Genomic DNA, 26,528 nt, shown 5'->3' with positions numbered 1-26,528 from the left:
CACAGGCAGCTGACAAATGAAATAAAGAATACTGATCAAAAATTATAATGACCTTTATTACAGTTATACTATGCTGTAATCTATACACCATTCTTTCACATAACTACTACATTTGAATTTCCCAACAATCCACGCCACATATAGCTTATATTTTTATCATAATTTCAAACAAAGAAACGACTGTCAAAAAGATACACTCTTACTTAGGGAAAGAATTAGGACTAGACTCTGGAAGTCTTTTTAAATACTTTAGCATCACCTCTTGTTTAATATAAGAAATAAATCCATGGAAATTGGACTGCTGTGGATTGAACTGTGTCCTCTCAAAATTCATATGTTGAAGCCCTAACCCCCAATGTGATGGTTTTTGGAAATGGGGCCTTTGACAGGTACTTAGGTTTAGATAAGGCCATGAAGGTGAGGCTCTAATGATGGGACTAGTACCCCTATAAGAAGATCCATCTCTCTCTCTACCACGTGAGGACACAGTGAGAAGACAAGCCAGGAAGAAAGCTCTCACCAGAACTCAACCATGCTAGCACCCTGATCTCGGACTTCTGGCTTCCAGACCTGTAAGAAATAAATTTCTGTTGTTCAAGCCACAGAGTCTATGGCAGCCAGTGCTAACACATAGACTTGCAAATTCTGAGTGTTATTGAATACTACAACCCATTCAAAGATTATATATTAAGAAGATTTTAAAAAAGAAACAAGTAAAATTATACTAATCAATGATAAAGATCACATAAATAAGTGGAACTCAGACTCCAGGTTCATCAGAATCCCTCGCAAAGATTACTAAAGTATAATACTGCTGACCCCACACCCGTAGCGTGTAATTCAACAAGTTCGGGTTGTGGCCCCAAATTCTGCATTTCTAACAACAGTTCCCAGGTGACAGTGATGCTGAACCGTATTTTGTAAATGACTGATATAGGTTGATAAAAGGTGTAAATCACAGTCTATTAAGAGCACTAAGAGTGCATTTTAAACACACACATATACACAGAACACCAAACTGGATTTCTAAGCATTTAACCCTGGGTATCTTGAGTGGGGCATGTTTTCAAAAGGAAGTTTTAAAAATTTCTCCAGTTTGTTTTAATAAAATTCTCACCAGGTTTGAAGAATTAATAGTCTAAGATTATCATATTAGAAAAGAAGTACGTTTCGTTCCTTTAATTATCTACCGTAAAAAAACTAGGTTAAGAAGATAATATGTAGTAAAAAAATTCTTTCAAAATTTTCTTAATATAAAGTTAAAATACCAAGTTTTTATTTATAAAGTACACTGTCAGAAAATAGTTTGTTATTTTGAATATGTTTGAAATGTATCATTAAAATCCTGTGGACATTACTCATTTACTTAAGCCCTTTCATCCTGGGCAGGATATATGTAAACTAGTCTAAACTTAACCAGAGGGAAATCAACAGATACAGCAACAACACTCTCAAAGAAAGCACAAAATCATTTAAAAATGATCATCAGACACAGAAAAACATCTCCAGCAGTTAGCTTTAACAACAGTAAGCTTCAGTAATATTTGTTCAATGACATTAATGAATGAAAGAATTATTGTTTAAAATATCAATAATGAGTTTTATCTAATAAATAATATATATATAACTTATAAATATATAAATGACAAATTGATATATTTTATATAAATATTATATAGATAAAAATCTATCATAAGCAGCAATGAAAAGATGCTTGAGAATACTATGTCCACTGAATGAACTACAAAGTAAAATGAAGCTTGAGTATGGGTCAGAATTGTAATCAACAGAATGTATAGATATATAAGATAAATGTGAAGCAAGACGATCAATAAAGTAAATCTGAACTCAATTCCCAGCGGCCACTTTCTGTGTGAACTAAGGCAAGTCACTTGATTTCTCTTGGTCTCTCTTTCTTCAACTACAGAATGTCCCTCAAGATAGTTCTTGCTCGAAGCAGAAATGTTACACCCAAGATTTCATGCACTTCTGCTTTTCCTTAGAATACTTATCTGCTCCTCTTTCCCTCTGTGAAAAGTGAGTATCTGGAGCTCTACTGCACAGTTTTATTTCTTAGAAGCCTAAGGACAGACTCATAAACCAACAACCAACCCAGTTTAGTAGAGTTTGGTTAATATATTTGCTATGGATCTTTCTTAAGTCCCAAGAAAATAAGTTATGAAATTACTGTTTAAGAATGAGCATATATTAAACCAAATGTATAGACTGTTGGGACAGTTAAAGAAATTCTGTGAAAGGATAACAATTTCATTATACTCTCTTATTTTTTTATTATACCCTTGATCTGCACTCATAATAGTATTATAAATGTATCCCATCTAATTCCAAAGATTTAATGAAAGGCAAAATTACTTGTAGTCTAGCTACAAACAAATGTTTATGTCTCAAAAGTATAGTTTGTATACAGTTAAATTTAGGGTATTAGAAAAATGGAAAATAACCGAATTTGCAATATATCAGCACATCAATTATTTGGGCTTTAATTCAAAAACAAAGAAGAAGAAAAAAAAAGAGGAGAAAATGCGTCATATAAATCTTTCAGTATCCACACAATAAGGCTGAATAAGCACTGTTGGGTTTTTTTCCATGTAGTATGGAGGATTTAGTAGTATTCTCTCTCTTTAATTCAATATGTGTAGGCAGAGTAGGTTTTCCTTATACACAAAGGAAAACGTAAAATTAAAAAGATAAAACAAAAGGAAAAAAATCAATGAAATAGCACAATGTTAAGAAGAAGTAACGTTTAAGAGGAAATCAAAGGAAGGGAGAGCAGCTAAAAAGACCAAAAGAAAGATAAAGGGCAAAGGATTTAAAAATTAAACAGAAGAGAAAAGATTAAAGAAGGAAAGGCAAAAAGCAATGCAGCAGGATTTAAGAAGCCAGTAAGAAGAAAAGACATGCAGTAATGACAAAGGGACAGCAAGTGCTAAAGAAAAGATACTTGAAGTAATGAAAAGAAGAGAGAAAAAAGAAAGTAAAATAAAAGCAGTTGTAAATTAATTTTAAACACAGTATAGGACAGATACAATGTTAATGGGCTTTCAATTTTTTTTTTTTCATCTTCTTGGCTCTGTTATTGATAAAAAGAAGAAAATCAGTCTTCAGGCACAGGAGATTTAGAACAGTATTTCCAATGTACAGGGATGCAGCATGGGTTAGTAAGCAGGCTCTGTGGTGTTTCATAAGGAACACAGGCTCTGCGTTGTTTCATAAGGAACTTACCTTCTCTGCCCCACACTACATCTCACAATTTTCTAATTTACATATTGAAGCCACTCTCACCTTATTTCTGATGTCCTTAGCTGACTAAATGTTCTGACTTTACATACAATCCATCACTGGCTCTGACTCTGAAGTCACTAACTTATTTTACAGTGAAATAAAATGTATCATAAATGACAAACTGAATTACAAATAGACTTACTTTTAAATGATCAATCGTTCCCAGCAACAGTAGTGCCACTGAGAGTTTCAAAAATTATTTGAGGGGGTATTTTAAGTTGTCATAATAATTGATGGGAACAGCTAGTATTTAATAGGTAAGGGTGAGGGAGACTAGATATGTTCCAATTTCCTGCAGGACATTCTTTTAGGTAAAAACATATTTATAATTATTTAGGCCTCTTTAAGATTAGGGACCATAGGTGCTCAATGAATGTTTACTGAATGAGTAAACGAAGTATAACGCAAATAAAACACCATCATTCCAACGCAGTCCATCGTTCTCTTCTTATGTATGTTTATGTCTATTAAGGGGTAGAGAATATTTTCAGTATGTGGAAAATAAAGTATGTTGATATGATTACTTTAAATTTATATAGCACCTTCTTCTAATTAGAATCTCTCTTCTGGCAATGTTAGGGTCAATGCAACATCAAACAGTAATGTAGCAGTAACTACTGAAATTATAAAACCTTTATAATGAATTTTTACTTGTATAAACAATGACAAGTGAAATACAAATTACTATTTACTGTCATGTACATTGCTCTATAAGACAATCTAGATTATTTCCAAAATATAAAAGCAAGTTAATCTATAGCCACTTTGGAAGACAGTTTGGTAGTTTATTACAAAGCTAAATATAGTTTTATCACAAAACCCAGAAATTATGCTCTAGATTTCACCAAATGAGCTGAAAACTATATCCACACAAAAACCTGCATATGAATGTTTATAGCAGCTTTACTTATAATTGCCGAAACTAGGAAGCAACCAATATGTCCTTCAATAGGTCAATGAATAAACAAACTGTGATAAATCCATGTAAGAGAAGGTTATTCAACAATATAAAGAAATGAGCAACCATATCAAGCCATGAAAAGACATGGAGAAACCTTAACTGTAGATTCCCAAGTCAAAGAAGGCAGTCTGAAAATGCTACATATTGCATGGTTTCAACTACATGATGCTCTGGAAAAGGTAAAACTACAGACAGTAAAAAGATAAGTTCTTGCCAGAGGCTTGAAGGGGAAGGAAGGGGAGAGCAATGAATAGGTGGAACATGGGATTTCTTAGGGCAGTGATATTATTCTTTATGATACTGTAATGGTGAATACATGACACAATGTATTTGTCAAAACCCATAGACCTGTACAACACAAAAAAAACGAGCCCTGGGCTTCCCTGGTGGCGCAGTGGTTGAGTCCGCCTGCCGATGCAGGGGACACGGGTTCGTGCCCCGGTCCGGGAAGATCCCACATGCCGCGGAGCGGCTGGGCCCGTGAGCCATGGCCGCTGAGCCTGCGCGTCCAGAGCCTGTGCTCTGCAACGGGAGAGGCCACAACCGTGAGAGGCCCGTGTACCGCAAAAACAAACAAACAAACAAAAAAACGAGCCCTAATGTAAACTCTTCAATTTAGTTAATAATAATGTGTCAAGTTTGGTTCATCAATTATATCAAATGAACCACACTAATGTAAGATGTTAATAATAAGGGAAATTACTTCGAGGATGAGGGTTATTACCAAAACTCTCTGTACTTACTGCTCATTTTTTCTGTAAATTTAAGAATTCTCTAAAAAATAAAGTCTATTAAAAATAGTTAATAAATCAGGCTATATGTTCACAAAACTTCAATGGAAATTTGGGTGGACTGACACCATATGCCCTCTAAGAATTTGAGCTTAACTGTTCGGCTGCATATGTGCCTCTAGTTACAGCTCAGTTTTTAATCCCCACCCTCACCCCAAATCACACTCTAGGGCACGGGTGAAGTTAAACACTTTTAGGCATGGGTGAAGTTAAACATTTTTATTGGGCCACAAGACATGGTTTCTCTGAGGATTTTTAAATTATTTAAGAGTATTTCTTTCTCTCCTTCCATGTGTAACCAGATTCTTCACCTATCTTTGTAGAACATGACATGAGACCTTCCGGTTCGAAACAGAATGGACCACCTCCCTTCTCCCTCCATAATAAACCATACAAACATGACAGCTAAAGGCTGTTCAATAAAGGAATAAACCTACAAGGACAGAAAGTTCAAGAGAGAAGGCAATAGCAACAAAATTCTGGAAGCTGGCAAGCTAACACATGAGTTATAGTTGATTTAACAAACCTCAAAAACCTGAATCCTTGGCTAACACTGGGGACAAACCAAGAAGCTACTTGATCCATAGCAGAAGCCCCAAACTTGGTAGCATGAGGCACCTCTGGAATAAGACTGAAGACATTTAAGAAGGAATCAGACTCTCCTGCTTCCCCTCCCCTATTCCACAGAGCCAGGCAACAACCCTTCCTCACTCCCATGCAGAAACTCAGTTTACTATCTAACACCAATTTTTCTTTCTACATTGATTGATTTGCTTGTTTTCTTATATTTTCTAATATCAAATGCATTGCTTTCACATATTTTTTGGAAGAAGGATAGGAGTGGAGGGGGGAAGAGGAGGAGAGGAAGGCAAGGAGGAAGAGATAGAAGGGAGGGAGGAGGGAAATCAATAAGACATAAAAATATTAAAAATTGGGATCAGACAAAACTTCGGTGCATTAAATGATGAGGAGAGAAATAGTAGTAGGAGATGGCACTTAACATTTAGTAACAGCGTACTAACAATGCCCTTGTGTTCTCAGGGGGTGTATCAAAGGAGCACACAGGCCTTCTTTTTCCTTCCTGTTATATCTTAACACATTTTTTTTTTTTTTTTTTTTTTTTTTTTAGCGGTACGTGGGCCTCTCACTGCTGTGGCCTCTCCCGCCGCAGAGCACAGGCTTCGGACGCACAGGCTCAGTGGCCATGGCTCACAGGCCCAGCCACTCTGCGGCATGTGGGATCTTCCCGGACTGGGGCACAAACCCGTGTCCCCTGCATCGGCAGGCGGACTCCCAACCACTGCGCCACCAGGGAAGCCACTTCCTGTTATATCGTAACTGACCTAAAGCAAAACTTCCTCAAAAAATATGCATTTATAAACATACATTTATCTGTGTGAATTTCTCTACAAAGACTCAAGGAAAGGACAAGCAATCAATCATGTTGAGCCACAGGTGAAATAAGAAAAAGAATCTCTTCAATCATTTAGTGAGTTCTAAAGAATTAAAGGATCAAAAGTAATACAGTCAAAAAGAATCACTTTTTCTTCAAGAAGAAAATTATCTACTTCTTTGGCCCACAAAAATCCTCTAAATAATGATCAAAGTATAAACTAAATTTTATGATTTTCTTCATTTTTATAGATGACAAGGTCATGTAGAATAAGATGATACTGGTTATTTAGGATAATAAGAAAAATATTCTCAGGTTATCACTGACCTAGTCAGAGAAAGAAAACACTGTACACAAGCCTTTCTCCAACGCTACTGAATACGTTTCCCTCAAAAAAGAGGTGGGAGAGATTATACCTTCGTGGGATTTATTTCCACATATAATATAAAAGGGTGACTGTTTAAATCTATGCATCACTGAGATGTATCTTCCATTTTTATGAAGAATCAGCTCAATAAACATACTTTAATTTAGAGAATAATAATAAAAGGTAATTGCCTTAGTCTGTAACAGGATAAAAAGTATTTCATTATCATAATTTTGAGATATAACTTTTTATACAAACGATAAAATATTTTTAAAAGCAAATGTTATATATGACAGAAAAGCAGTTTCAATGGATGCACACACGATTTTGGTGTATGGTAATCAAGTGAATCAATCATAAGACAAAGTTATCATGAAATAGAGTTAATTAGGTATAGGCTTGAGGTATGGCAGATGGAAGGTGTAACATATGAAAGGAAGTTAAGCACACTTTTTGAATTCTGATTTTCTGGGTGGTTCCCCTTGTCATATAATGAACTATTACATTTCATTTCTGAATAACTGAGGAGATTAAAGCATTCAACTGTAGCTCATGAATTACTCTGAAAGCGATTCAGAATTTAAATGTAATAGCTGGTCTCTCATTTTTCATTGTCTAGTAAATGAGTTTATGAATAAACAAATGAATTTATATATTGCAAACAGCAGACCAGTCATGTACCCCAATTCATTCATTCATTCCTTCATTCATTCAATAGATACTTATTGATCTATAAAGGTCAGGCTCTACCCTAAATGATAGCCTAAGACAAACATTCTATGCCCCCACAGAATTCACAAGTTAATATGAAAACAGACATTAAACAAATGTATTTATGTGTTACCAGTAACGAAGTAGATGAAGTGAGCTGTGGAAAAGAACAAAAGCATAGAGGAATGGGGAATTAATTTAGAGAGGGAGGTCAGCAAAAGCTCCCAGAGAAGGCACCATTTAAACTGAGACCCAAAGGTTAAGAAGGGGCAGGCCAGGCATGGAGAGGAGCATTCCAAACAGTGGAAACAGCAAGTGCAAATGCCCTGAGTCAGGCAGGGCTGCAAGAACTAACAGAAAGCCAGTGACACCAGGGAGAATGAGCAAGGGAAAAGGAGGCAATAGATGAGGTAGGAAAGCTAGGCAGGAGCCGTTACCGAGAGCCTTTCAAAGCCAAGGTAAGAAGTTTACATTTTATGCCAAGTACACATAAAGGCTTTAACGCCGAGAAGTGACATGACCCAATTAACATTCTTAGTACAGCACCATCACTGCGCTCTGTAGAAAATAAATTAGATTTCTCGTGGGGATTCTTAGCTGTTTTGGGCACCATGAGACCTTCCATCAGTCCCCTGAAGCCTATAAATCCCTCCTCAGAATAATATTTATAGATGCATAGAACAGAATACATATAGTTACAAAGGAAACTAATTATATTGAAATTTATTTCTATCAGGGACCCTTGGAGGCAAAGAACCCAGGGTGAAGAATACCTGCTAGTGAACATAAGTGAAAGTAGAGTTAGAAGGCAATGGCGGTGGATGTGGACAGGAATGGATGACTCCAAGAAAAAATTAGCATTTTTGGATTCTTTGCTTATTACGTAGGTCCAAATTTTTGAGCATGGATAAAAATGTGTGTCTGTTTTCTTTTTAATCAAACTCCTCTATATTTGTGTATTTTAAAGGACATTTTCTCTTATGTAGAACCAAAAAGTTTATATTGGAGAATTTTTCTAATAGAAGTTGTCCTATAGGCAATCCTTCATTCTCTGAGCATTGATTGATTATAATGATAAGCACTGATGACAAGAGCTAGTATTTATTGAGCACTTACTATGTTCCAGGTACTAAGCAAAGTGCTTTGCAGTGCAATGTCTGGTTTAATTCTCATAACAACCCTTTGAGGTAGAGGCTTTATTGTTACCCCCTTTTTTACAATGAGAAAATTAAAGCTCAGAGATATTAAGTGATTTGCCCAATACCACACAGCTGGTAATTGTCAGTACTGGGAATGGAGGCCTGGACTAAATCCAGAGTGAGGGATTACTGAGCATCTACTAAGTGCTCAGTATTGGGTTGGCAATAATTAGAACCCCAAAAATGTATAAGCCAGGGTCCAGATCTTAAGGCACCAATAAAACAGTTTATAAGTATAACAAACACACATAAGTATATATCATTAGTGGAACATGGGAGACCATAAAAATACTTACTTTAGTATCACTAGCACTAAGTATTCAGCAAAAGGAGAGCTCTGAATTTGGGGGGAATGTTTTAGGGCAAGTATAAGACTTGAACTGTTTCTTTAAAAAATTCGGTACCCTTTAGATAAGCTTAAAGGTGGAGGAAGTAATTTTGGTAACGAAAGCAATGAATCATATGAAGTATTAGGGTATAGTCAAAAGATAAACTTAATGGCAGAACGTCTGGATTTTTAACCTCCTAGAAGTGACATTTTAGAAAGTTACTTAACTCCCTTGATACTCAATATTCTCATTGACAAAATGTGTTTAATAACCTCTGCTTGTGAAAGTATATGAGTGTATGTGGCAAACTGAAAAGCAACTTCCCTTAGCAGTTTTATACATATAGTAAACATTTCATTTGGCCAAAAGGCAGGGACCTCATATAATGTTGTTTTTGTTTCTCTTTTCCGACCTAGCCCCAGTGAAGAATGCTGTGACACATTATATGATTCTTTGCTGCGTTTCATTTGGAACTTCTTATTTCTACACATCTAGGAAACGCTAAAGGCAAACCTAACCCGAAGCACCTCCTTCCTCCCAGTCACCCTCTTCTTGGAATCCAGTTCCATCAGACCAGCTTCTGAGTGATGAGGATAATGGCTAATAATGGCTTAATGTGTTATTCCTTCCATAAAGCATTTACGTTTAATAATAGTCCCCAAAGTCCTATAGCTAAAAATTGGAAAATAAAATAATTTCAGATCTTATAGAAATAATGAGAAGGAAAGCTGAAATTCTGGGACAGAAGGGCCACTGGGTCTTCTTTAAGTCACACTGCTCAGGAGTTGCAGCCTTTCTGAGGAAGCTACATTAACCAGTAGTATAATAGCCAATATTAAAATCAGAAAGAAATATCAGTTAAGAGCCTTAGGATGTTGCTGGCAAATAACCAGTTCAGAAATGAGCATTTCAGGACTAAAAAGGAAGGCTTTGATCTTTTAAGATTTCTTAATAAAGAGACCTAATAGTAAAACGGCAAAAGAGCAACATTTATGAAATCTGAATGGTGGGTGCATGGATTCTGCTAAGTTGGTTTATGTATGTTTCTGTATGTTTTAAGCATTTCTTAACCTGAAAGTAACAAATCATATAAAGCAAGAATAAAGAAGTTCTTATTACAATGGACACAGAAATAGGTTCAACAACTAATTCCAATTTTAATGTTTCTCTTGTTTTGTACCACACTACTACACTACACTAGTACACTACTGTACTACACCACTAATCCTCTGGCAATTGGGTATGACAGGCTGGATAAAACACACCTGGATGCAACAAAACACTTTATCCCAAATTCTTATGAATTTAACACTAGGTCAAGATAAGGCTTTGCAGACTTTTCCTAAAACCAAAAATTATAACAGAGTATCACTAATTAGTGGTTTTTTTAAATCTAATAATATAGCCAACAAAATTATGCTGATACGATTTGCCAAAACTTGAAATAAATAAAGTACACAAATAATATCAAGTAAACCAGATAGTTCAAGAAATGTAATAAAGCTAATTTATACCTACGCTACAATTTACAGTTTTCAGAGAACTTACAGCTATATTATTTCACTTAACTGTAGAAACTATAACTTGTATATTCTGCAGGGGAATGATACAAGTGTTAATTCAGCACAAGTCTTGGCATGCCAGGTGATAACGCTAGCCTTTGGCATATTTTCAGTTAAAGAAGGCATTCCTAAGAGTCTTAACTTGTTGAAATTGCTTAATATGCTAACTGTATAGATGATGGTTGAATATGTGAGTGTGAAATATAATTTATTTATATTTTTCTACAAAGTTTGACAGTTTAATAGTCAACAGTTCTATGCTTCCACATTTGAACATGTAAACCTGAATCTGATAACAAATGATTAAAGAACAAGAGGCAGTAAAGGCTAAACAAGAATGTCATCTGATTACTGTACAGATTAAAACTGGATGCAAAAGTGCTATATGTAAAATATACTTAAATGATACGAGGATAATTTCCAAACAACTTTTCAAAAAGGCGCAAATATTTTTTTAAAAACAAACACAGCCCAACAGCCTGGACTTTTGTGATACAGACCTCTACCACCACCCCCAATTCTGACAATCCCTGCAGGCAACCAACTGCTGTAACTGTGGAATGTGCTCTTTGAACTGTACAAAAGCCTTCAGCCTTTCCTGCATTCTGCAAACAAAAACTGCCAAGTACAATTATTTCTCTGATTTAACATAATACAAGTGTTACTTCTCCCCCCTCAACTTCCCTAGTGCCAGCAATGGCCTATAATGTCTACATTTATAAATGCACAGAAAAACAATCATTTTTCATAATCAAAATTAAATTTGTTTTAGAAGTATAACAGTTCAACTGAACATAATATAAATTCAACAGGCACCATATTCCCTTTTGTGTATATGTTTTAAGAATTCTATTTCTATAGATGGATTCAGGATTGAATGGGATTAGTCCTTTTAATTATATGACTAGGATCTTCAGCTTGAAATCTTTCTTACCAAAAAAAAAAAAAAAAAAAAGACAAACACAATAGTTGTTTATATTCAATTCATTTACCAAAACAACTCATTAAAGCTAGTAAGAATATGTCCTTCCAAATGTGAATGTCTCTTGATGTTCAAAAGAAAATGAAAAGTAAAAGGCAAAATAAGTCCTAAGATAGAGTTGCACAGATATTTGAACTTACCTACTAGTTAAATGTTAGAATAGAGAATTCTTCTAGCCTAGATCCAACACAAACTGCTTTTCTTCACTGAGTATGTCCTTGACATTATGCACACCTGAGTATTTTTCTTTTTAAAAAGATAATATTAAACCCAGTACTGAAGAGTTAGTTCCATTTTTCATGTACATTAATGCTTCCAGCTGTTGGTATGTATAAACTAATTATCAGCTGCATTACTCTACCTGAAAATATTTGAAGTTTTATAAAATTAAGTTATGAACAGATAAGACACCATCATTTATTTAACACACACAAAAAAATTATCAAGTAGAACCAACCATTATAGAAGATGCTAAGAAAAGATAAGGCATGCTTTTGTTCAAAAGAAGCTAACAATCAAGTTGAGGGAGAAAGACACATGCATAAAGCGATGAAAGTTTAAGAAAAAATAAACATGATATATATTTGCCACTATTAATTTAAAGGAATTTGTTCATTTCATGGCCTATTTAAATAAAGTTCAACCTCATTCCTTTTTTGAGAACCAGAGACATCTCAGGTTGTTACAAACAAGGCTGAAGTAAACTGGCTTAGAAGTTGAACCATCCTACAGATAAGGATTTCTTTTCTCTTTCTATCAAACGTTTTATTTTCTATGTCAGTCAAATCACTTCTCACTGATGCCATAAAAGCTTTTTCAGCTAATTAGTTCATACAGTATTTTATCTTTTTATTGATGCCTATATTTAATAAGTACTTATTAAATACTGACTGTGTCTAGCAAAGGATAGTTAAAGACTGATGCTTCCAAGTCTGACATGTGAAGGTTCAAATTCTGGCTCTGTCACTTAGTAACTGGAGAAACTAACTTTTTCAAGTCTCAGGTTCATCATCTGCAAAATATACATAAGTAACATAAAGGAAGCTGTCATCGACAACTCGACAGCTCATAGCCTCCCAGAGAATCTGTGCTTGAACTGGGTTTTGAAGGACAGTAGGGGGTTCATCTACCACAAAAGCAGTGGAGGACTTTCCATACAAAGAGAACAGAACATGCAAAGAGGTATGGAGTGCAAGATATCTTTGGAGAATCACTGTATGAAGTTCTGAAATATTTTAGGTTGCAGAAGGTTAGGCTAGAGAGGGCTTATATGCACGTTATACTTCGATGCTTAGATTGTATATATGTCAATTTACTAGGGTAAAGTCTATGACAAAAGAAAACAGAATTACTAAGTTTGAAATCTTAGGATCATGCTGATCTTTTGCCCCATGCATCCATTATCAAGTCCTAGAGAAGGAACAACATGCACAAAAGCCACAAGGCACAAAAGAACTTGAAGCCATCAATTAACGAAATTAGGCCAGAGTAAGTGGAGCAAGAAAGAAGAGTCTAAAATGTGCTGAGTAGAGAAAGATGATGCTAGAGCAGCAGGCATGGTCCAATTTCTGCAGGGACTTATAGATCACTGTGAAGAGTCAGTTTGGGTCTTACCCTACGTTCAAGGGAAAACAAATGCAAAATTTTAAGAAGAAAATAAAAATCATCCAATCTTTATCTTTAAACGAAAATTGCTCCCTAGTGAGTTAGAAGGGATAAAGGGTACAAAGAACTGAGTAAAACAGGTAGTCACTGCAGTGGTCCAAATGAACATTTTAAAACAGGGTAGTGTCAGTGGGATGTGGAGAAAGAAACACATTTTGATCAAATCTGGAGGTTGAATTAATGAGAGTAGGAGAGTGGACATGAGAGAAGAGAGATGTCCAGGTGGCCCAAAATTGGTGACCCGACATTTCTGACTTAGGCACCTGGGTATATAATGGTGCTTGCCATTCACTAAGACAGAAAACAGCATAAAAGAAGCATATTTCCTATCCTATTTTGATACGTGAGACAGGAGCTGGCAATGAGCTTATTTTAGATGGATTCCTGTGGGACATTTAAGTAGAGATATCAAGAAGACAGTTGTAAATGCAGATCTTGAACTCAGAGGCGGAATACGAGCTAGAGGTACAAAAGAGGGAGCCCCAACACTAAAAGTGGTAGTCAGAGCTTTGGAAGTAAGGGAGCTCATCTAGAATAATGTACACACAGAGTGAGAAGGTAAAGCTGGAGGAGAAAGACAGAGCACAGGAAAAGACCTAAATTTATGAGGTGGGCAAAGAAAAGACTCATAAAGGAGACTTAGGACGGAGAGTAAGCGGGAGGACACGCCACAGAGAGAACATGAGATGATAAAAGGAGGAAGCAGTCAGCAGTGTTAAAGACTTCACGGAAGGCGAGTAATGGAAACTGTCCTAAGATTTAGCAACGATAATAACATTGAGGGACTTCTGGTTAAGCATAGCAGTCTAAACACATGCAATTACATCCAGTGCTTTGCAAAATACTAATACAGTGGCAATACAAGAATAAAAAGTTATGAACCCATGAAAAAGATCATAGCCGAAGGGGTGACACCCAACAAGACATGACAACACATCTCTGTATGCACTACATGGTCTAACACAGATCCTCAAAGAAAGTTGTTGAAGGAATCAATCAGTACTTTACTCAATCATTCAATCCTCATCTTGTAGAAAAGGAAACTGTTCCGGGAGTCAAAAAATGCAGAGGAGAAATTATACATGAGTTACACCCCAGGAAAAATTCTCAGAGCTGATGAAAATGTCCCTGTCTCCCTCTGAGTGAACTTAAACTAGATATATTTACATTTGTAGATTTTTTAAGGTAGATAAGAATCTACTGTAATACAGCATAGTTTTTTGGTTTGCTCTTTTTTTCCCCTTAACTCAAAGGTTCTGCTTGAAGAAAACGATCTTATTAATTAAGCCAAATATAGTTCCTCTGAGTTAAAAAAAAAAGAGTAAACAAAAAACTAAGCTGTATTACAGTAGGGTCATTGTCATCAGTTTTGAGAATTTTTTCTGGTGTGTAACTCCTGTTACACATCAGGATGTTAACTGATCAGCCATTATAATTCATATTCATTTCATTTCAACATGGTATTCCAAAGGATTACACTTCAAGGCAAAAGACTAACATTCACCTTGTATCACAGCATAAAGAGGCAATGTCCTTTTCTGAGAGAGAACATCAAAATCAATTCATTCACCAAATACGTATTAAATGTGGACTGTGTACCAGTACTATTCTGGGCAGTGGGGACATAGGGTTGAATGAGGCATAAAGGAGTTTATACAACACTGTATGGAAAGGATAAGAGTGGGAAATAGGATGGTACCTTATGACACTGATTCTTAAAATCCAGTGGAAAACAAAAATTATTATTTTCAGTATTTCCATATAAACATCATATCTATTAGCATTCATCTCTATAATGAAACTATTGAGAAATTATACCACCTCAAATCATGATCTATATAAATCCAAATATAACTAGATTTAAAATAATAAAAACAAATTCAATCTCAGATCACTTTAACCATAAGAACACAGGAACACAATAGAAATACTATTTTAAAACTGCACAACAAAGCCAAAATTGCCTTTTGCACAAGCCTTCTAAGAACCAGTTAAGTGTAAAGGATTTTGAAAAATTAAGAAGTTGGCAATAATTGAGGACTCAGTTAAAATTTACTGGTACAAGTTTGCTCTGAAAAATCAACCTGAAATTTTGAGTTGATATTTGGTTTGCTAATTCAAAACACACTTGGTGGAGAGATACCCACAATGAAGAAGAAGGGGAGAGAGAGTGACTGAAACAGATTCTGTGTAGCAACATGCATTTCTCATCTGAAGAGAGAAACTAGGGGTTGGCTAGATCAAGACTAATTAAGGATCCTGTTTCTGACTTACTTCACTCTGTATGACAGACTCTAGGTCCATCCACCTCACTACAAATAACTCGATTTCGTTTCTTTTTATGGCTGAGTAATATTCCACTGTATATGTGTGCCACATCTTCTTTATCCATTCATCTGTCGATGGACACTTAGGTTGCTTCCATGTCCTGGCGATTGTAAACAGTGCTGCAATGAACATTGTGGTACATGACTCTTTTTGAATTACGGTTTTCTCAGGGTATATGCCCAGTAGTGGGATTGCTGGTAGAGGGGTGGAATAGGGAGGGTGAGAGGGAGGGAGACGCAAGAGGGAAGAAATATGGGGATATATGTATAGCTGATTCACTCTGTTATAAAGCAGACACTAACACACCATTGTAAAGCAATTATACTCCAATAAAGACGTTAAAACAAAATACTTCCTGGGGGTGGGGGGGAAAGTATCCTGGAAGGGGGAAAGGGCAATGAGAGAAATGGAGATTATTTTTTAAAGTAATGGTAACAAACTAATTACATTCCTTCTTTGAGACAAATGCTGACCCACCTCACTGATAGGGTCAAACCTAAGAATTGAGATTAAAAGTCTTGCTTTGGTCACCCTACCAACACTAACTATTCTTACGTCGAACAGAAAAGATAAATATCTTCGTATTACTGACTAAAAACTATAAAATAAAAGTACATGCCATTTTCATAAAACTCAGTGGGAGCTGGCAAAGCAAATGTTGGCTCCCCTTCACCATTTTGCTTAGGATCAAATCTCCAATAAGAATGTCACGAAGGTATAAGTCTATTAATCAAATCATATAAACTTTCCAAACCATCTCCATATATAATGTCCCTGGGTGATCGAAAATCAAGATCAAATATATGCAATGACTCTGTTATGCAGGGAAAAACAGACTTTAGTAAAGAAGGAAATTTCAAAGATTGGAAGAAGCTACCTTAAATGGATCGTGGGAGAATTCACATGAATTGTAAGGACTCTAGAATAAGCATTGTACAGCAATATAATGATGAGTAATCCAACAGTGAAAACAATAATAATGGAAGCTTTACATAATCTATATGCCAGGAGCTGTGCAGGCTGTTTCATCTCTCCCCACTAAATTTTCCCCAAATCATCTGGTACTAAGCTTTATATAATGCCTTTAAAAAAGCAACATTTATACTCTGTACTTGACGAGCATGATTTATAATAAAACAAAAATTACCACTTTGTGATATAACCCCATTAGCGAGACATTTAGCAATATATTATAAAAATAAAGATGTAGTATTCTAAAACTCAGACACTCTACTACAAGTTATAACTTTAGAAAAACTCTCAAACATGCACACAAAAAGATATATACAGATATGCTCACTGCTATTAGTGTGTGGAATAGTAAAAAATGGAAAACAGCCAAATTGTTCATTTACCGAGGAAGGAATTTTAAAATAACTGTGCTTTATTCAAACCATGGAATGTTACAGAGCAATTAAAACCTAATTATTACCCACAACAATGGCAAAATGAAAAAAGACAATCTCAGTTTTGGAAAGATGTGGAACAACTTGAACTCACATGCATTGATGGTGGGACGGTCAACTGGGATAACCACTTTAGAAGACTGCTTGGCAATGTCTACTAATGTTGACACTGACACTAATTACAGATAAGCTAGGATACAGACACTAAGTTGATACAATGATGTAGATATCTTATCATACAAAATTTCTCTTCCTAGCTATACAGATATGCATAATATGTAACGGATATGCACAAGAATCTTCAGAGTGGTATTATGCCTAATAGTCAAAACAAGAAAACAACACAAATGTCCCAAAACCGAATGGAAAGAAACAGCGGTATATTCATGTAATGGAATACTAGCTAGCACTCACGATAGACATTTAATTACACACAATAACATGGAGGAAGCATGTAAACCTAATAGTAAGAAACAGAAGCCAGATACACACAAAAGACTATGTACTAAATGATTCCATTTATATAAAGTTCAAAAACACAAAACTAATCTATGTTGTTAGAGGTCAGAATATGGTTTCCCCAGTGCGGGGTGGGGAGAGACAGTAACTAAAAGGTGGAAAAAGGGTGGGAAGGCTTCTGAAGCACTGGTAGCATGCTACTTCTTGAGCTGGGTACTGATTACACAGATGTGTTCATTCTGTGAAAATTCATCAAGATGTACAAATATAATTTTAGCAGTTTTCAGTATACAACTGCAAAACTCATAAATGTACAATATATACTTAATAAAAGCTTACTTAAAAAAAAAACCTAAGAAATCAGACCTGTATGTATCACCATGGATAAGTCCCCTAAACATAATTTTTGAAAGCAAAAATTTTTCAGAAGGGCAAATTTAATATGATGTCACTCACATAAATTTTAAAATCACATAAAAAGTGTAAGAATACAGATAAAAACCAACTTCAGTATAGTAAATACCTCTAGAGAGAGAAAAAGGAACAGGATGAGATCACACAGCTTTTGCTATATTCATGGTATTGTATTTCTTAAAAAGAGAGAGATCTGAATATAACAAAATATTCACGTATGTCAAATTTGAATATGTGAGTGCCTATTGTGTTATCTTCTGTATATCTACAATATTTTAAAATAAAAATCTTAAAGAAAGCTATGACTTTGTATTCTAGAATGAAGAGAATCTTTAAAATATTTTTCAGTGAAAAACATTCTTAACCATTTGCCCAGATCAGCTGATTAACAAATGCTTTTATATATAGCTTAAGTATCTGAGATGGCTGATGGGTGTTTATTTTAGGTAAAATGTTTACTAAAATACACTCTATATATAGAAAAACAGTACACTCTTATTTGCAAAAAGATAATTTGGGCCTTTTAAGCTGTACAGTAATAAAAATCATTCAACATTTGAGAGAGTTCAGCAGAAATGGTCTTTAGGAGAAAATATACCTTCAAACTAATTCTTTAAAACCCAAGGCAACTTTGTTGCTCCTTTATGCATTCCACTGGGCTATAATCAAAATGAAGTATTTAAGTAATAATGGTTGCATGGGTAGAATCGTCAACTCCACAAAACTAGATCATCGAGACACCCACTAAAAAGAGTTATTCATCCCAGGAATACTCAGTCCCTTTTCCCAGATATCACTTTGCGTCATTAACTTGGAAGTGGACTCAGTGGTTAGCTAACTGGTCCTTCAAATGGATTTGGAGGTTACCATCCATTTTGTGTTTAATAAGAAGTTTTGTCTTTACTGTCTTGTCTTAAAATCAAAGAGGTATAGGGAATAAATAGAGACACATAAATGGGTAGAGAGAGAAAAAGACAGAAACACAGAGATAAATACACATACATGTATATATAAACACATACATATATGCAAACATACACACACTTATGTGTACACACACATTTCTACATACATAGGTAGGGCAAGAGAGACTACTACCATTAAGTGTCTACTCTGTGCCAGGTATTTTTAAGTTTGATCTTTTAATCTTCACAAAACCCTATAAGAAAGTTATTATTATTTTTTGCACATGCAAAACTTACCCAAGATCATTATAAAAAGAATACGTGGCAGAGCAAACCCGGGTCTGTCAAATGCAAAAATGAGCCTCTTTCCTCCATAGTATGCTTAAAATAAGTTTTAGGTCGATTGTAAGTATTGCTTTGTATCACTTTAACATAGAAAAAAATTCATTTTGGCACTATGAAGAAACATAGCTGGTTTTTAAAACAAAATCTGATTTTATTCCCAAAATTTCAATATGGCAAAGGAAAAGTTGCTACAAAGATAATTCTTAGTTGAATATGTTCAAAATTTAATTCCCTGGTAATCTGGGTTTTGGCCAAGACAAATCAAAATCATAGATATTTTACAAATGCCAAGTTTTCAGAGAAACAAAAAAAATGTAATAGCAACAGATGCATTCTCCATAGACATTTGTGTTGAGCCTAGCTATATCCAGAGTCTGAAGAAAAGGGGGATCTTTAAATTTCATTTTAATGAATAATAAATTCCTGATTTCTGTTCATGTCAACCAGTTAAATAAGATCATATTCACTCCTTGGAAAATTAGATGGTAGAATATACTGAGAAAGAAAAAAGAAAATAAGGAGGAAAAAGAGGATGGGAGGGAGAAAAAAGAAAAGCGAGAAAAATTTTAAAGAGACTAGAAAGAAAACTATATCTGGTACTCCTTGAACTAAAACTATATTTGAAAATTTCTATTCAAAGAAAGAATACATAGTGCATTTGTTTTTCATTTCTTTTACAATATACTAATATTAACATCAACAAATTAAAGTCCCACTTGTGTAAAAGCAAGTGTGTCTGAGGATGACGGACCATTGCATAAAATGCATTAAAATTTAAGGAAAGAAGCTACAAACAACTCAGTAAAGATCAGTAGTTCATTACTATAGAATGGGTTTTGGTTATACTGTAAAACAAATATCCATTTTTAAATTCAAAATTGAAATATCTATCTTAAGACAAGTTTATACTACATAAATAAATTGTCATTAAAAGTTACTAAACATATGCAAGCAGAGGTTCCCCTCTATGGATCTTAGCACTTTCTCCAAGTAAAACACACTACTTTATAATATCACAAAATATTGATTTTAAGACCCTATCTTTTAAAAAAATTTTGAATATTCAGAGTAGACAGATCAAATATGAAATTATCTCACCTTTTCTCAGAACTCTACTTAACAGAATCATTGAGATTGCTTTTTTAATTCTTTTTTTCAGTTATATTAGACATGCAGAAACATATCTAAAATAAAGCCTTAATTTTTTAGAGCAGTTTTACTTTTACAGGAAAATTGAACAGGAAGTACAGAGTTCCCATATATATCTTCTTCCCCATTCCCAATAGACATAAAGTTTCTACTGTTATTAACATTTGGATGACTGTGGTACATTTGCTACAACTGATGAACCATATTAAAACATAGTTATGAATTAAAGTCTGGAGTTCCCATTACGGTTTATTGTTTGTGTTGTATAGTTCTACAGTTGTACAGCTGGCAAATACATAATGCTATGTATCCATCATTAAAGTACCATACAGAATAGTTTCACCACCCTAAAGATCCCCTGTGCTCTGCCTATTCATCCTTCCCTCTCCTCAACCCCTGGCAACCACTGAGCTTTTTACTGTCTCCATAGTTTTGCCTTTTCCAGAATGTCATATAGTTGGAATCACAGGATGTAGCCTTTTCAAATGACTTCATTCACTCAGTGATATTCATTTAAGGTTCCTCCATGTCTTTCTGTAGCTTAATAGGTCATTTCTTTTCATCAACTGAATAACAGTCAATTGTATAACTATATCACAGTTTGTTTTTCCATTTATCTATTGAAGGGCATCCTGGTTGCTTCCAAGTCTTGGCAATTATGCATAAAGCTTATATAAACATTCTTGTGCAAATTTTTCATAGACATGAGTTTTCAACTCATCTGGGTAACTACCCAGGAATGCAATTACTAGGTTGTATAATAGTGAATACTGTATGCATGTTTAGCTTCATAATAAACTGCCAAACTATTTTCCAAAGAAGCTATATCCATTCCACCACCAGTGAATCACAGTCCTTGCTGCTTGCTCCACATCCTTGGCAGCATTTGGTGGTGTCAGTGTTGTGAATTTTAGCCATTCTAATAGGTGTGTTGTGGTATCTTTTTTTTTTTTTTTTTTTTTGCGGTACGCGGGCCTCTCACTGTTGCGGCCTCTCCCATTGCGGAGCACAGGCTCCGGACGCGCAGGCTCAGCGGCCATGGCTCACGGGCCCAGCTGCTCCGCTACATGTGGGATCTGCCCAGACCGGGACACGAACCCGTGTCCCCTGCATCGGCAGGCGGACTCGCAACCACTGCGCCACCAGGGAAGCCCATGTAGTGGTATCTTGTTGTTTTAATTTGCAATTCCCTTATGAAATAAATACCAAGCATCTTTTCATAAGCTTTTTTGCCATCTGTATATCTTCTTTGGTGAGATCCATTTCTTATAGTTGAGTTCTTTGTATATTTTGGATACAACTCCTTTATCAGATATGTGTTTTACAAACACTTTCTTCCAGTCTGACTTATCTTTTCATTTTCTTAACAGTGTCTTTCTCAGAATAGAAGTTTTTCATTTTAATAAAGTACAACTTACCCAACTTACCAGTTTTTTCTTTCATGGATTGTGCTTTCGGTGTTTTATCTAAAAAATCAACTTCTAGATTTTCTCCTATGTTACCTTCCAGCTGTTTTATAGTTTTACATTTTACACTTAGCTCTATGATTCATTTTTAATTCATTTTTGTAAAAAGTATAAATTTTGTGTCTAAATTTCTTTTTTTTTGCATATGGATGTCCAGTTAGCTGTTCCAGTGCCACTTTTTGAAGTCACTGTCATTTTTCAACTGAGCTGTCTTCACTCCTTTGTCAAAGATCAGCTGCCTATGCTTGCGTGGGTCTATTTCCAGATTCTCTATTCTGTTACAAAGATCTGTCTATTATTTCAGCAATATCATACTGTCTTGATTACTGTAACTTTAAAAAATGTCTTGAAGTCAGGTAGTGTCAGTCTTCTGACATTGTTCTTCTTCATCAATATTGTGTTGTCTATTCTGGGTCTTTTGCTTTTCCATATAAACTTAAGATCAGTTTATCAATATTCACAAAATAACTTACAGGGATTTGATCGGGATTTTGTTGAATCTATAATCTTCAAGTTAAGAAGACCTGACATCATAACCATATTTGAGTATGCCTAGACAAGAACATGGACTACCTCTCCATTTATTTAGATCTTTGATTTTCTTTCATCAGAATTTTGTAGTTTTCCTAATATTGTTGTTGTACATATTTTGTTAAAGTTATTCCTGTGTTTCTTTTTTTGATGCTAATACAATGGTATTGTATTTTTAATTTCAAAATTCCAGTTGTTCATTGTTCACATATAGGAAAGCAATTGACTTCTGTATATTAATCTTGTTTTCTGCTACCCTGCTATAATTGTTTATTAATACCAGGAGCTTTCCTTGGTTGATTATTTTGGATTTTCTACATAGACAATCATGTCATCTGCAAATAGACAATTGCATTTCTTGCTTCCCAATCTGTACGCCTTTTATTTCCCTTTCTTATCTTACTACCTTGGCTAGGATTTCCAGTATGATACTGAATAGGACTGTTAAGAGGGGACATTCTACTTTGCTCCTGATCTTAGTAGAGAAGCACGTAATTTCTCATTGATGGTTTTTCATAAAGCAAATATCCATGCAACCACCAGCCTAGTGAATAAACAAAATGTTGCTGATACGCCAGAAGCTCCTGGAACCTCCACCCCAATTTCTACCACCTATATACAACTTAACCATTATCTTTAGTTTTGTTGTAATCGCTTCTTGCATCCCTAAACACTAAAGTCTAGTTTTGGAACTTCATATAAAATAAATCATACAGTATTATTCTTTTGGGTCTAGGTGTTTTTTATCAACATTATGCTTAGGAGATTCGACCATGTTGCCATACTTTATCCAATTTCATTGCTGTAGAGCAGAAGATGAGAAAATTTTTTCTGTGAATGACAATATTTTCCAATTTGTCATCAAGCTCAAACCAGTAAATGAGAGTTCACTACTGACTTATCAAATTTAAATAACTCTTTAAAGTTTCATCACACTTCTCAATAATAAAAATTAATGTTTTAAGTGAAAAGCAACTGTTTCATGTCATGAAAGCAATACTAATGTCTGTAGTCTTTCTCCAAGTTGTCTATTCTAGTGCAATGATGGAAAAATTTTGAACTGAACTGCTAAAACCAAAAAAGTTTCTTTTTTATGCATAGTTTCTGCTAAATTCAAGATTCCTAACTCACAATTATAGATTGTCAGGAATGGCAACAGTGTTTCCTGGCTCTATCAGATGTTCCAACCAACAAGATTAAACATGAACCTAGTAATTTTGAAGAATTCTCACTGTAGACTACTTTGACAGCTTTGTCAGATACTATGTGATTAAGAATATCACATTCAAAACCTGTAAAGGTTCATATTTCAGTTCTGGAAATAATTGGGAGAATGTATGATTTGGTTTTATTCAACTCTAATAAGCATTCATTTTCTATTGCATAATTTGGACCTTTTAAAACCAAAACAATACTCTATCACTGAGTTCTTTCACTGATGAATGAAAAGTGTTATCAATTATAAGCAAAAGTCAGATTTCTGGCAGTTAAGCCATTACCTCACATATCAAGTGCCTTATCACAAGGATGCTGCACGAGGTAACTTTCCAGATAAAGGTAGTGATGATAAGAAATTTCTTCCTAAATAATTTTCCTAAAACAAGCGTTGCCTTTAGTCATCATTCTTTCTACCAGCTTCTGAACAGCAACTGAATTCTATGTTTCTATAAAATCATTAACAGACATCTTTTAAGTTCTTCCTGACAAAATAGGAAATCAGTCTTTCCAATACACTGAGCTGACAGAAGTTACATATATTTTATAGTAGATTATGGATACAAATTCAGTCAAATTCATTTTCACCATGCAAAGTGAAAAAAGGACTTAACGTCTCTCTTACTGGAAGGTGTACTTAAATAGATATGTTAAGATAGCCTTATTCTCAGATATGAAGAAATATAAAAGAAAAAGAGAGAATCAAAGTTTAGCGCATAAAGGGATTATGCTGGCACAATTGCACATATTAAATCAAATGAAGTTACCTTCTTTTCATCAGAATACTCTCAAAATTCTTAACAGTTCTCTGCCAGAAGGTAAAATTAAAACTAATCCATTTTGCATTAAATGTTATTATTGTACGGCATCACCCTATGTTATTAGTTAGAAAATGTTAACACAAATAGAAATTTAAGTTACCTACCAAAACACCCGTGTATTTTGTAGAGAAAAAAAATCCAAAGAATATTGTCATCGCATAGTTTTCTATTACTAACACCTGAATAGCCACAAAAACTGAGAGATGGAAAATATAGAGTGCAGATGACTTACATATGGAGGGTTAGACTTTAATTCTCTCTCCCAGGATTGAGGAGTTTTATTCTTTGTGCTTACAATGCTCCTTTCTCCAGGGTATTCTTCTACTTCCAGAATAGGTCAGGACAAAGCTTCAACAGACTTCTATTATTTGTTTGATCTAGGGGGAAATTATACTTTTAATCAATTATTACAAAATGCATCAAACTTTTTTCTCATTGTGCTGGGGGGTGGCGGTTTCTCATTATTTTCTCTTGGATCTGAGGTGAACAGAGAAAATAGGAGTTGCCATTGTTGCATATTACAATAAATAAATCAAGTAGTTTAAATTAACACCACTAAAAGAAACCCACATCTATCTTCTTTTTCATTTTTATGGTTAAGCAGCACAGCAAGAGAAAATTAATATTCAAAATCCAAATGACTACAAAAGCCTACTCAAATGTATTTTTAAAAGACTTTAACATAATTTTGCAAATCCATGAGTTTGAATGGACTGGCAGAGATGATTAGGTATCAAATATTTTTACTCATTCATTTTAATGTCTTAGGGCTAAAGAATTACAGGATGATTAGAAAAGTGTAAAGGGAAATCCATTTAAAAAAATTTTAATGGAATAATAAAAAAGATGACTTCAAGAGCATGAGACAGACCAGAAACAGATAGCAAAGGGCCTGTAGGCAGGGCAAGAAATCTAGAGTAAGAATTTTGGAGATGGTACAAAGGTTGGGAACTGCTATTCAAACAGAGCATGTTGGTCAAATTAAAGCCTATAACAGGAGTACATTTTTAATATGGTTTGATGTTAACTCTCTAAGAAATCCATTAATATAAAATTGCAACACATCCTACCTTCACAAGAACACAGAAACATAATATATGATTATTTGATCTTTGGTGGTATGAACATACATAACTTTAAAGGAGTTAATTGTATTCTACAAACTTCATCAAATTGTAGTTTTCTAATAACGGATATTTTCTGCCTCATTAAAATGAAATATCAAGATAAATGTCTTCAACTTGTGCCATACCCTGGATCACACTCTCTTGCCTTATCTTTAAGTCATTCATATTGCTTTCCATTAAATAATAAATTAGAATGTAGGGGGAACATTTAGAGAAATTTGGAAATAAAATACAGATGGGGGAAATGTGTCTGTTAGCACTTTAAAGCCAGTTTTCGTTCAGAAATTTAAAACTATTACACTTGTGATTACTATTCCAAAAAAACTATAGTGGCAATATAGTAAACAAATGAAGCCAATTAATAGCTGTATAGGAATAGCTAAATACAAAAACCAAAATGTATGTGGGCAGAAGAATGTCTCTTTAAGCCATCCATCTGGTCACAAACTGATACTTACGTGAGCCCCTTCTGATTTTAATCAGAGTCAGGGGTACTTGTAAGTATCTACCTGGAACACCTCAAAATTATTTCAAAGTGAAACGAACAGAAATTTGACTATCAAAAATTAAAGCTATTGAAGGAGAAAACTCACTCAAGACTAGATTTTAGGATTACAGAAAACTGGTATATTTTCTTTTAGAAAGATACAACTAATCTTGGCCTAACTTAATAGTCTTACTACTAAAACTTATCAACATGCATTCTATATGAATATTTCCATATGGCTTTTCAAACATAGGTAGTTCTACCTTAGTTTCAAGAACACAGAAATGATTTTGCTATATTTTGGATCAGTGCAGATCAATGCACATTCCTTTAGGGAAGCCTTTTGAACTGACAAAGGGTGAATGATTGACATCAGTAACAAATACTTTTTGTTGTCCTGGACTGACATGTCATTTATAGCAATACCTATGCTAATTAATGCCATACATATCTACCAGATGTGTCAGAGAAATATGCCAGACCCTTCACAGAATATTCCGTTTGAGTGCGGCTAAAATTACATTATAGATATGGAAATGCATCCCTTTGTGATAAAGAACTGATCGTTCTCTCTCTCTCTCTCTCTCTCTCTCTCTCTCTCCCTCCCCCCAT

At 34.7% G+C, this 26,528-nt stretch overlaps 1 protein-coding gene across 5 annotated transcripts in view; it reads right to left on the bottom strand.

Annotated features, from left to right (window-relative positions):
* The window catches only part of FOXP2 (forkhead box P2), a 532,789-nt gene that overhangs the window by 442,827 nt on the left and 63,434 nt on the right, over window positions 1–26,528 (bottom strand). For 4 of the 5 annotated variants that reach the window (XM_073809847.1, XM_073809849.1, XM_073809850.1 and 1 more), the window contains exon 2: window positions 24,535–24,679. The exons of the other annotated variant lie outside the window; for it this stretch is intronic. The gene's annotated coding sequence lies outside the window, so the exon portion shown is untranslated. The remainder of the gene's footprint in view (window positions 1–24,534; window positions 24,680–26,528) is intronic. 5 annotated transcript variants of the gene reach the window in all.

This window comes from Tursiops truncatus, chromosome 9 (genome assembly GCF_011762595.2).
Source record: "Tursiops truncatus isolate mTurTru1 chromosome 9, mTurTru1.mat.Y, whole genome shotgun sequence".
Taxonomy (NCBI): domain Eukaryota; kingdom Metazoa; phylum Chordata; class Mammalia; order Artiodactyla; family Delphinidae; genus Tursiops; species Tursiops truncatus.
The sequence above is the reverse complement of the archived record's forward strand: the minus strand, read 5'-3'. Positions and strand labels throughout refer to the sequence as shown.